The following is a 13178-nucleotide window of genomic DNA, read 5'->3' as shown; positions in this document are numbered from 1 at the left end:
CTCGTGGGACACTCGATCGAACGCTTGACTGATATCTGTCTGCAGCACCGCTGATGGTTGATGACCTTCGGCTATTGCTTCACAGGCAAAACGCAGGACGTGCAGGTTGCGATAAATGGACCGTCCTTTCAATCCGTAGGTTTGGTGCTCTCCGATGACGCTTTTCAGTCCAATGTCCAAACGCCGTGCCAACATTTTCGACATTATCTTGAAGTCTGTACTTAACAGACTTATAGGACGGAAGTTTGTTACTTCGAGAATTTCGCCGTAGGTCTGAGCTTTTGGAATCAAAACAGTGAAGCTGTCTTTCATAGATGGTGGAAGTAGCTGTCTTTCTTTTATGTCTTGGAACACTGTCAGCAAAATGGGGCAGAGGAGGATTATAAACATCTTATAAAACTTGGAACCTATTCCGTCCGGGCCCGGGGCCTTGTTTGCTGGCAGATTCTTGATTACCCTGTTGACTTCTGCTGTACTGATCGGTTGATCCATGCTCCTCTGTCAGAGGAACATGGCCCTCATGTTCTTCTCACACTTGCGGCAGGTTGTTGAGAAAACTATCGGTGATGTCATTATCGATGCCTTCTCTTCGAAACAACTCACTGTTGACGGCTGCAAACATTTATTCAACTTCTGTTTGCCCTTCCGCTATGGCATCACCTTTTTTTTGTTTCAGAATCGTATTCCTTTCCCCTCTTGTTCAGGCTAACGTTGCAAAAATTTTTGTCGGCACCTCTTCTTCGTTTAACATCCGGGTGCGTCTTCGGACTGCAGCACCATTTAGCTTTTCTTCCAGTAACTTGAGAAGTTGTGTTTGACATTTTTTTGTGTCTTCCAGAAAAACTCCAAGGCTTTGTTCTTCTTCGGGAATTAGTGTCTCGAGAAACTGGACCAACGCCCTTTTCTCTCGCGTGTGCTTGAGCTGTTGTTTCTGCGAAAAGTCGGTTGCGAGTTCCCTCAGCCGCATTTTGAAGTTCTCCCACACGCGGGCATCTAGCGGAGTTTCACTGCTAAGCACCTCAATCTTTTCTTTCACGATCGAAGCAAATTCTTCGTCTTGTAAAATGCTCATGTTCATTTTCCAGCTTCCATCACGTGCCTTGCTGCGAGGTTCTGCTCCAGGTTTGAGAGAAAAGGAAACGAGAGCATGATCAGAGAACGAGGCTGCCACAGCCATGTACTTGTCCACTTGAGTCAGTATTTCGCTTGACAAGTAAAATCTATCAAGGCGGGCGTGAGATGTTCCCTGCCAATGCGTGAAACGAGGAGAAAAGTCCTACAGCGGGCTTGTGACGTCGACAAGGTCAAACAGCTCTAACATACTTTTCAGCTTAGTAGCACTCAAATCGCTTGTCGTAGCGTGATGAGAGCGGTCACGGTTAGATAACACGCAGTTGAAGTCCCCGCCTAGAAACACTTTTCCAGGCGTTTCCAAGATTTTTATCAAAGACTTGAAACACAGAAGGCGGTCAGAAGCATCATTCGGTGCATAAACCGGCACTAGACGCACTAGTTCATTTTTAATGAGGCAGTCAGCACTGCTTATGCGACCGTTTCCGCTGGGCTCACAATCAACAACGGAAAAACGCTTTTTCTTTTTGACAAGCACCGCCGTTTCTCCAGACGAGTTGCCAAGAGTCAATGTGTGGAAGCACCAAAACACGTGCCCAGAGTACTGCACGAAGTCTTTTGCCTGCTCATGCGTGGAAATTCTTGTCTCCTGAATGAAAGCAATATCTATCCGTTTCTTTAGCAGCAGACTGAGTAGCCGTTGCTTACGTTTTCTTGCAACAGTACTAGCAGCGTTAAAGGTTGCAATATTCAATGAATTAAATTTTTAACCATTCAATAAAGTGTTGGAGTTGGGATGGCTTACACGTTTGGCAGAACGTCGTCAATCTTCGAAGGCCCTTTCCTCAAGTGCTGAAGAACCCCTCTCTGTCAACCGTAGTTGGCCTTGAGGTTCGGTGTCTTTCTTTCAACGCTTGTGGGTCACAAGAGTAAATCGTTGATCAGCCGCAGTCATGCGCGCTGTAGTTTTTCCCGTTGATCGCTCTTCCCTCCTTTTGAGTGGCGCTTCCTCTCCGGTGACTTCTTGATCCGGGTTACCATCTGCCTCGCTGGCCTTTCTGTTTTCGTCCCCCTTTCTTTCGACCAGTTCTGCCTTGACTTGACCTTCTTGCGAGTTCTCTCCCGTCTTCGGCGACAGCGTTTCTGTCACCATGACTTCTGCGACGCTGCTTGCTGGTGGTGCTGAACTCGCTCCTCCGACGACGTCAGATGACAATTCAGACGCCTTCCCTGTCAAACTCCCGGCAATGGTATCCTCCATTTCATCTTGGTCCATCGAGTTATCGACGTCCTGTGGTTCGGTTGGAGGCCTCGTTTTTGCAGCATACGTCTGGATGCAGTTGTCCTCCTCATGTTCATAAGTGCAGCACGTCCTGCAGCACGGGGTGCGAAACTGCTTGCGCATGTGTCGTTCCCTCTTGCACCGTAAGCACTGAGGTGGGCGGCCTGGAGTGGACACCAACGCTGACATTTTGAGGATGTTAATTTGATGCGGGATAGCGTCCATTGTGGTCCCTTCCTTGAGTACCATTGTGACTGTTCGCGTTGTTATCTCCACATTCTCAAAGCCTGGTTGCCTCCACTTCTGGCGCACGATTGATTTCACTTTCCCGTGCGACTCGAATGTGTTTTGCACAGCTTCGTCGAGAACGCAGACGGGAATCCAGTGAACTTTGAATGATTTCTCACTCACATTCGGATCGATGACCAGGGAGGTCTTGCCCTTGACGTTGAGCACTGCCGCATGTAGCAGCTCCTCCCTCGTTGCCGCGTTGTGCAGGGTGAGCGTCCAAACCTTGTTGTACTGGAAGGCACCAAAGCCGGCCACGTCATTCATGTTAACGGCGCCCTTCAGAACGTCGCGAAAGTCGTCGATGCGATACGGTCTTGCTGATGGGTCGATGTGTAGAAAGACTGAATTAAAAGAATATCGACGTGTCGGCAGCGTAGGAAGGATAATACTATAGTCCTGGGGAACCAAAGTGTCCGAAATACCTGCTGATACCCGGCTAGGGTTAGCCGTAGAACGCGCTCCGCTGGAGCTCATGATTCCTTGACCGTTCGCTTCGGCGTTCGAAAAAAGAATCCTCAACCACAGCAGAAGGCGCGAGCCGCCGGGGCTGGCAGAGGTATATAAGTATTGGCGACGTGCGCGACCGAAAGCGTCGCTGTGGTCGGCCTTCCACGATTGGCCCAAAAGCTGTCTATGACGTCGGAAAGGGTACACCATCGACGGAAATAAGAGGAATGAAAGAACTTTAATTTCTACGGTGTTGGTAGTGTTGCTTTGAGAGCGCAATGATTTCAGGCTTCCACCATGCTATTTACAAACACCATCGAACTTGTTTTTCGCAAGGTAATGACGTCACAAGGGGGAACCATAGGAGGGCGCCACCAAAACATCTCGCCGCTAATGCTGCCACCGTTTTTGTCTCGCGCGGTTTTTCTTTGTTTTGGCTTATATTTACCCTCCCTGGCCTTAACATTACCTGCGCTTCTACAGTATAAAGGGGCGGTCAATTGGACGCCAGTTCAAAGTCCCTGCAGTCAGTTTGTGCGAGCGAAATTAAGCTTTTGTGCTTGAAGCGACACGGATTTCTCTGCCATTAGGCAGCGACCATAGGTACTTCCTTGTCCCCATGGAGCTGGTCACGGGACATAGAAATCCCTCTTGGCTGCAGCCGCGGCCGCGGCCGCTAGACGAGCAAACCGCCCCAGGCCTGCTAAGCAGCGATCGCAAGAAATGCAGTCAACCGCTTTGCGCACATCCAAACAGCTCTCAAGTTTCGGAGCGATAGGTGTTGAAAGTGAAAACGTTACACAAGCTCTTCATTAACCGTTTATTGCCGAGCCTGCTTCCCGCGCCGGTAAGGAAATGCGTTTCAGACGCTGTCACTCAGTCTTCTTGTTTTCAACACTGTGATCATTAAAAGGAGACAATCCAAACCTCACGACTGCACACACATCACGTCTCACCTTTGCAAAATACCCACGAAACATTTTTTTCGTGAGCACCGCGCACCCGACATGAGTGGTAACCATCCTCGAAACCATAAGTCGTTCTAGAAAGGGCGAATTCAAAACAGCAGTTGGCTGATTGCCGGCTCCAAAAATTACCACCAAGCGTGAAAAAAGTACTAATATCATATGACGGGCTAGTTTATTTATTTATTTATTTATTTAAATACCTTAAAAACCCTGAGTCAGGGTATTGCATAAGGGGGTGGGTTAAAAAATAGGGAGGTTAACATCTGGCAGAACGAATTGATGTCTTCAGCAGAGACGATGGCTTCGGGCAGGGCGTTTCAGTTCACAGTTGTCGCGGGGAAAAAATATTTAAGGAATGTTGTATTTTGAGACAAGGGAAGGTCAACTTTTGCGCGGTAATCAATGCGAAGTGATATGCGATGAGGTGGCAAGATGAATGAATTATGTAGATGATCGTCGAAGTAAAACTTGTAGAAAATGCATAATTTAGCGACGCGCCTGCGTGAACACAAAGGGGTAAGTGATAAATTTTGTTTAAGTTCAATAACACTAACAAACCTGGATTATCGAGACGTTATAAAGCGATTGGCCCCAGTTTGAACTGATTCTAAGTCGGATACAAAGTATTTAGGATGGGGGTCCCAGACTGACGTGACGATGCATGTTCTAGTTTCGGACTTACCAATGTAACATATGCAAGTCGCTCCACAGATGAGGACGCGAGACGAAGATTACGGCACAAGATACCAAGAGTGCGATTTGAGTCGGAAATGATAGTATTGACATGGGTTTTCCAAGAAAGGTCGTAAGTAAAGGGAACGCTAAGATACTTATAGTCGACACGGGATCAATGTTAAGATTACCAACATAGTAGGAAGAGTGAAGATGTTGACGAATTCGACAGAAGGAGTGGCATTTGTATTTTGGTGTGTTTAGTAGCATATGCCACTTTGAACAGCTATCGTTAATTCGCTCTAGGACAGCATGCAGGTTGCGCAAGTCATCAGCGTGTTAGATATGGCTCTGTAGACTACGCAGTTGTCAGCAAATAGACAAATGTTAGAAGGCATTGAAAGAGGTAAGTCATTAATGCACGCGAGAAAAAGTAGGGGTCCAAGAAGAGATCCTGGCGGTACACCGGAGGTTACATCAGCGCTTCGGGAACGGCAGTTGTTAATTCGCACATGCTCGCTTCGAGAGCTGAGAAAGCCTTCGATCCAGGCTAGAATGGAAGAGTCAAGACACAGTGTGGACAGCTTTGCTAGTATAAGTTTGTGGGAAACGCGATCAAAAGCTTTAGAAAAATCAATAGAAATGGCATCAACTTGATGCCATTTTTTCTAGAGAAGAAGGAATATCGTGACAGAAAGCGGCAAGCTGCGTTCCGCTTGAACGGTGTTTGCTAAAGCCATGTTGATTGGGGAGAAAGAATTTATTCTGTTCCTGGAATAGACCATTTGCAATATTCCCAAGAACCCCGGCCCGCACTCGAGAAATCTTGGGAGCGGTGTTCCTTCAGCTTTAAGAAAAAGTTTATTCACGTTTGGTACAAGGTCAACAGGGCGAAAACAGGCACAAGGACGGGCGGACTAGGCCGTCTCAGAAAAACGCGGCGCGACGCCAAGATAGTACTACAAAACCACCGGTATTCCACCGTACAAAGGGAAAAATGAAAGTTAAAATAAAACCGTCCTCGCGAGGGCACGTCCACTCACACCTGGGCAAGGGGAGGAAACGAAAAGGAAATGCCGCCGTGAACTAAAGTAACCTAGCGGCAGGACCACCTGCGTAAGAACTCACGCTCGCCTAACCAGAAAAGTTCGGAGGCGAGGTGGCGGAGCAAGGCTCCACGCAGCTGGGACAGGAGAAGCCACATAGCACGGGTGCGCCGCTATTGGCCCACCGCAGCACAGCAATTCCGCCTGAGAGCGAGGTGTCCGACGGCCAGGAGGAGCGAGGCCAGGCCACCCCGTGGGCACCGGCCACCGAGAGCAAAGCGGTGGACTCCCAAGGGGCGAAACCCGTGGTGAATGCGGCGCCAGAAAGTTTGCGCTGCCGGACGTTCTTGGAAGATGTGTAAGACAGTCTCTACTTGTTCGCAGTTTGGGCAACGGGGGTCCGGGACCAAGCCCCAGCGGTGGAGACGTTGCTTCGTGGGCAGGATTTCAAACCCTGGACGCCTACATTGATGAAACTACAGCGTCCTAGATTGGTGAAACCGGACGGAGGAGAGAGACCAGACTCAAAGAACACAAGCCTGACGTCACGTACGCATCCCACGCGACGCAACTGAACACTCAACTAGTGGACCATGCTTGGACAATGGGGCATTCTTTCGACTTTCCGGTCGCGACGACCTTGGCGAGGGAGTACAGATGGGGACCCCGGAAACTCCTAGAATCGTGGTTTGTCCGCAGGAACACATCCGTGTGTAACAAATACGCGGCCCTCTCCACGAAGGTTATACGAACATTCCTGATAAATAGCATTGACTTGAGGTAAAACCTTGCATTTGGTTTGTAACTACTAAAGATGCCTCCTGCATCGGATGCGAAACGTCTAATGAAATTGTTTTTTCTGTTGTGTCAAGTCGATGCTCTTATTCTAATTATGACGTCTTCCGGCTTTTGGAGTATTTTTGCATTTGCAAAAGATTTACGCCTTCGCTTCGTCTCTGTCGGCTTCTTCATTTTATTTTGACCAGAGTCTACACTTGTGGGCATTTTTTGTGGCATTTCCAAAGAGGGGAAGAGATCACATTCGAACAGCTTTGATCAGTGCTCAGGCGAGGGCTCCCTTTTTTTTATAGCATACAAAGCCGCAGAAAGCTGTCCAGATGTAAAGCGGAGTGACACATCATACCGCCGCGTTGTGACAAAGCTTCCGGTCGCCCCAGTGGTGCTTAAAGCCTTTCACGTGCCAGTGCCGCTTCGGAACCATAGGTGTTCTTATGCCTCACTGGAGAGGCCAGAAGACAGCGAGTTCATTTTGAGTCCGGCCGTGTTCTGACATCTCTGACTCCGTCACTACGGGAAGCTAGGCATCTGACACCTAAATATCTGGCGCTTTTTCTTGCTTTCACATGGCGTTCCAAACGGCACACGACGGCAAATGCACATCAAGCTATTCTTTAACCCGTGTCGCCATCTGTATTATATATTAAGAAATTGCCACTTGCCGTAAGTGAATGGAATATGTTTGAGGTCTAATAGTAAACTACATGTGCAGTATGTCGATATTGAAGTCCTGGAAAATATTATAGCGAAGGATGCTTTGTAATTTAGTGTCTCGAAAGTTTGATTAGTTGATGTGATTCCGTTTTATATCACGATGAAGTTGAATCTTATACTGTACTTTTTTTCTTTTAATAGTTACGTATCTACAATGCGTCGTTTATTCTTCAGTTCATTAGATACAACCCACCGTTCACGCAAATTAGAGTGGTTGATGGGACGTTATAACTTGAGGAAAAAAATTATTAAACATTAGAGACTGGTCTTTTAAAAGCTTAAGATTAGACTAACAACTGAAATGTAATCGTAGTATTTAGCCATTAAAATATAGTTGAAAAACACGTATTTTCTATGGGACTAACTTTAGGACTGTAGAATACATAACAAATAGTCATAAACCGTGAATAGAACGAAAATATATGCATGGGAGGGGAGGGGGTTGCACATTAAGCTTTCACCCGAACTTGAAGGCCGCAAGAGTAAAAAATTCAACTTCATACGGCGCTATTTTTTGTATGCATAAGGCACGCAAACGCGTATACTAGAATTAGTTAGAATTATTTTACCCGACCTTGTATATAAAAAACGAAATAAAATGACAATCCTTAGCAACTGCTCCTTAGTGACGCAATTTTTTTACTATTTTTGAGATATTTTGAATTTTTAGTTTTGAGCGGACACTTTTTGTGAAAACTATTTCATGGTTCGTGCACTATGAACTAAAAAAACAAACGCCTGTGTTTTCTTTTTATTAGTGGAATAGCGAGTAGTGCCGCGTCAATGGCGGAGTTGGCAACTCACGCGAATGCCACGCGGAGGGACGGGATTCTTACCCTGTTCAGCCCCTTTTCTTTCGTTTATCAACCCCTGCTCTCCTGCAAGTTTCCAGCTCATTCTTTACAGTCATTGCGTGTTCAGGTTCAGAACATTCCTGAACGTACCACACGTATAAAAGCAGTCGTAACTCGCTCCTTCGAGTTTGTCGTTGACTCCCCGCCACAGTGGGATATATGCAACTTGTTTTCCTTTAGTTGGCGCACAAATTTGCCTTATTAAACGTGTATTTTTTATTTGTTCTACATTCTTCTGTTTGTTTTAGTTTGTTACAATATTTCTTATTAAAACTTAACTTTGAGTCGCGTTCTCTTCATAGGGTGTATTATTTGGCTGATTGCGTCTTCAGTGTACTACGTCTCCAGGAGAGCGCCTTGTTGTGGGTAAAGGGCTGATATGATAGTTTAACTTTTCTAGTCATCGCTAGGAATACCAACCGATAGTGGAAGTGGCGAAGTCGAAATGATAGACCGCTTATATATTATGGTGTTGTTATACTTAAACCCTAGCTCTGCACCAAACGAAAGCACAACGCGTTGCAAAAAAAAAAAAAAGAAAAAAAAAAGTTAAATTTTGTAGGCAGGCTGATAAAAAGAAACAATTGTGTCCGTGCCGTACGTGGCTCTTATAGGGTTCTTGCACGTGACCGTGATGCAACGGTATTTCCAGTTCAGTAATCTTACCGGAAGCCACCAAAGTTCATGTTGGAGGCATTCGTCGCTCTTATGCTATATTTTGTGTTCTTTGAAACCATGATCGCAGTGTAGTTTTTCCGCTCATTCGAGTTTTAAAATGGTCAATGGCACCGTAATTAAGTGTTTCAGACGTAAAAGTCGCGACAAGATGCAGCGATAATATATAGTAAGAGTGCAGGCGAGCTTGGTGAATGTTAACCATGTTGAATAAACCTGAGTCTGGACAGAAATGAACAAATAAGTCGAAGAAACAGAAAAGGACAGGACGATGTCTAAAATGTAGCACTCGTGATACTCTTGGCTACACTCTTTAAGTGGTTTTTATTCAGAACTGAGAGGTCGTTTTGTCCTTTCCGTTTCTTCGACTTATGTGTTAATTTCTGCCCGTGTCTCAGGTTAATCCTACATAGTTAAAATGCAGCAGTATTAGTTATTTTTTTCTTTGCAAAAACATTAACTGTTTTATAGAGCGAGTCGGCGTTATATGAGCTAAGCCACCGTTATCGTTGTCGGTAGCAGCGATAAGCGGCACCTAAATTCCCATTTCCTGAGCGAAACAGCACATAAATTTTATCTGCAGAAGCGAGCAACGGCACCGAAATTCCCCTGAGCGAAACCGGACCTAAATCCCCATTGGCTGCGACGCGTCATGGGGCTCCGTAACAACGGCGTCATAGTTGCTAAGGAGCCAGCCAAAGTGCTGGTGGCGCAGCGGGAGTGGGGGACGCGGTTATGCGCTGGCCTGACACTAGGCCACACGTTACGCCTAACGTTAGGCCTAACGTTACGCTTTGAGGTCTAACGTCGTCAACCGGTACCCGTAGCTATACTTCGTTTCAGCTTCCGTCCGAGCGCAGCCAAAAACTGAGGGACGGTTCGCAACTTCGAAAAGAGCATTCATACGCACCACAAAGTAGTTCACAAAAGTTTTTTTTTTTTTTAGTAACTATTTGGTGCGTAAACAATGCACAATATTTTATATGTGTACTGTAGAGAATAATTTTCAACTAAAAGAATTAATTACCTGAAGTTTATGTTTCTATTAATATAGGTAAATCCATGTGGTTTGAAGAAAATACGTACATCCGCTGGCAACACGGCTGCAGCGCTCGGTTTTTCTGTGTGATTTCGTTCCCGTAATGGCCAAATCATGTGCTTCGCTGCTTTCCTCACCGAGTCGCTTCAAAACGTCCTTTCACAAAGGCACGCTCGGGCATCAGGTGCGAGAGGTCGTGATGAATGTCTACTTTCAAATTCGGCGGAAGACTCCGGCTGCGTCGTACCGCGAATGCTTTGTAAACAAAAAAAGCGTCCGGGCCACTACGATTATGACTACGATTCCCTGATACGCGGCGAAATCGGGACATCCCTTTACCTACCGACCACATTGAACGCCGAGAAGCTGGTGCAAAGGACTGCGTCTCGAGCCCTGGTATATTCAGACAATACAAGGAAACATCAACGGCCGGGTCATCGGGCACCTTGCATTGTGTAACTACGTTTCCAAACTGTGCCGAAATGCCGAACAGGTTGAAAGCTTGGACACAGACACCAGCGGCCAGCCTACGTACTCACATCCCCTGTGACTAAATTTCATAACGTGAACAGGCACTTTTTGAATTTGTAGCAGACGATACCGTTGATACACCCGTAGCAGACGAAATACTCGGAGAGCGCGGGCGGCGCGGACGACCAGCGGCGCGGCGGAGTGATACAAAAGTGCAGGCAAGGTCGCGGGTCCCATTGCCGGCGTGTGATTGGCTCCGGCCACACGTAGCTTTGGCTGCGCTCGGACGGAAGCTGAAACAAAGTATAGGGCGATAATGTTTATGAGAGGACACGTAATTTCAGCACGTGCCGTACGGAGCTTGGCACTCCCGCCGCTGCCTCACCCAGCGGTGCACTACTCACCAGCGAGCGGGGAATGTTTTCGCATTCACAATTCAGAAGAAGTGCTTATGTCTCCTCGATTTTTCTTTTCTTTAGAATTCCGGCAATCTTTAGGAACTAGGACAAGGCGACGCTCTAGCAATCGGTCCGCCGGCGTCATGAATGGCTGCGACGGATACGCATGCACAATATTTACAGAAAAGCTTCGTACCAACCAGTGTTGCGGAGTTGCCACTTCGGAGTTGGAATGATTCCGGAATCATTCCGCATTTTCGCGACCCCGGAATGGAATATGAACGGAAGGACGGCAACGTTGAAGGGAATAGACTGGGAATGGAATTAGATGCCTTTTGCCCGGAATGAAATAAAATTAAAATGTGCCCAAACTTGTAATTTTTTGTAGGTTTTTTTTTTTTTTTTTTTTTTTTTGGGGGGGGGGGGGCGGGTTACGCTTAGCTAAATTGAGCCAGTGAGCGAGTCAGTTGCTCAGAAAGGAAATAAGCGGTAAACTGATACGCAAAAAAAAAATGCAATACAAAAAACAAGCGTCAAAGCAAAGAGCAGGAGGGGGGAGGGAGGGGGTGGCGGCGGCGCCTTTAACGAACGCGCAGGCGACGGGCTTCACTGGCGCTACACGAGAGAGAGCGAAACAGGAAACCAAGCACCAAGCATGGAGAATGCACACGCGCACAGACTGAGAACTAGGAGCAGGGACGGCTTATAACTCGCCGAGCTCTGATAACTTGTTGACTGGCGCGCCGCCGAAAGATGATCAGTAATTTTTTTCTTATAGTTTGAGGAGCGTTGTCTAGCAGGCGGCCAAACCTGCTGCCTTCCACGTTAATTCGCGCGCACTCCTTTGCTTCGGCATTAAAACAACGCATTAAACTTAAGTTAGGTCAAGTGCAAGAATATCAGCGGTTATTCATGAATTTGGAATCTATAAAGATATTCGGAAAAAAACGAAAAAAAACGAGAGAAGAGGGACGAAGAAGGGGACAAACACCAAGCGTTTTTTGTTTGTCCGTTTCTTTGTCCGTCTTCTCTGTTCTTTTCAGATACGTGTAACATCAAGGCATCTGTCATTGTTAGCAAATGTGACCACACCAAGTACGTGACGTTACAGGAAATAAGGCAGCGCCCAGGCAGCGGCTGGCCCCAGCTGGGCCGGAGCATTTGACGGAGCTTATCAGATGCGTTGTTCGTTGTCGCTGGGCCCAGCGACTTGATTTCAGTTGCGGGAGCCGTCATAAGTGGCCGGTCGAAAGCGACTTCACAGTTCAGCGTGGTCTCTCACGTACGTATCGTTGTGTATTCAAGTTCTCGCGCCCCGGTCCTCGCCGAGGAGTCGCGTATATTATTGTTGCCCCAGGTTGCACCAGATGGAACTACGCGTCCGAAGAGCACTGAACCGGGCGCGTGTCAAGTTTAACCCAGCGCTCTAATGGGAGACATACCCCTTACCTACCACGGAGCAGTTCTTCGCCAATCTCGCAGGTTGCAAGGTATTCTCGCGCCTTGACCTAGATCAAGCATACCAGCAGCTGACTGTGGATGACGAGACCGCCGACTTGCGGACGGTCAACAGGCATCATGGACTGGATCGAGGCACCCACCTTCCATTCGGTGTCGCCACAGCCGTTGCCATCTTCCAGCAATATATGGAGGAGCTCCTGGCCGGACTTCCAACGGTGCACGTCGGAGGCCGAACGGAAGTAGAGCACCACCGCAACCTCCGAGCGGTTTTGAACAGAATCCAGGAAGATGGAGTGCGCTTGAGCAAAACAAGTGCGCCTTCGGAGTGCCGGATGTCGTCTTCTTGGGCTATCGCATCGACAGCCAAGGCATTTATTTACCCGACTGAAGAAAAGGTCAAAGCTCTGAAGGAAGCTCCAGCACCCAAGGACAAGCAGCAACTTCAGTTCTTCCTCGGGTTGTTGAACTTTTACAACCGTTTCCTACGCGGAGCAGCGCACACGCTCGAACCCCTGTACCGTCTCCTCGGCAAAGACTCGCCATGAAGATGGGGACCGGATGAACACCAGGCGTTTATCAAGGCAAAAAAGCTTCTGGAATCGTCAGCGGTGTTGAGACACTACGACGTCCAGAAGCCACTCGTTTTCGCATGAGACGCATCGCCATACGGGCTCGGTTTTGTGGTGAGTCATGAAGATCAGCCTGGCCTGGAAGCTCCAGTCGCCTACGGATCCAGGGCGATGACTCCGACGGAGAGAAACTACTCTCAAACAGACCGGGAGGCGTTGGCCGTGTTGTCGGGAGTCAAGAGGTTTAACCAGTACCTGTATGAGAGACACTTCAAGGTCTACACAGATCACAAACCCTTGCTTGGGCTCCTGCACCACAGCAAACTCATCCCGGCGGTTCTATTGCCACGCCTGCTCCGATGGAATCTCCTCCTGGGACAGTACGACTACGAGCTGGTCTACCCTCCAGGTCGACACATGGG

The 13178-nt window shown here is 47.6% G+C and overlaps 1 pseudogene; it reads right to left on the bottom strand.

Moving 5' to 3' along the window:
- Positions 1 to 1894: 1894 nt before the first annotated feature.
- Positions 1895 to 2659, bottom strand: LOC115327039 (annotated as a pseudogene).
- Between the last annotated feature and the right edge of the window lie 10519 nt (positions 2660 to 13178).

This window comes from Ixodes scapularis, unplaced genomic scaffold, assembly GCF_016920785.2.
Source record: "Ixodes scapularis isolate PalLabHiFi unplaced genomic scaffold, ASM1692078v2 PGA_scaffold16__2_contigs__length_2301149, whole genome shotgun sequence".
Lineage (NCBI taxonomy): Eukaryota > Metazoa > Arthropoda > Arachnida > Ixodida > Ixodidae > Ixodes > Ixodes scapularis.
This window is presented reverse-complemented; position numbering and strand designations above follow the sequence as displayed.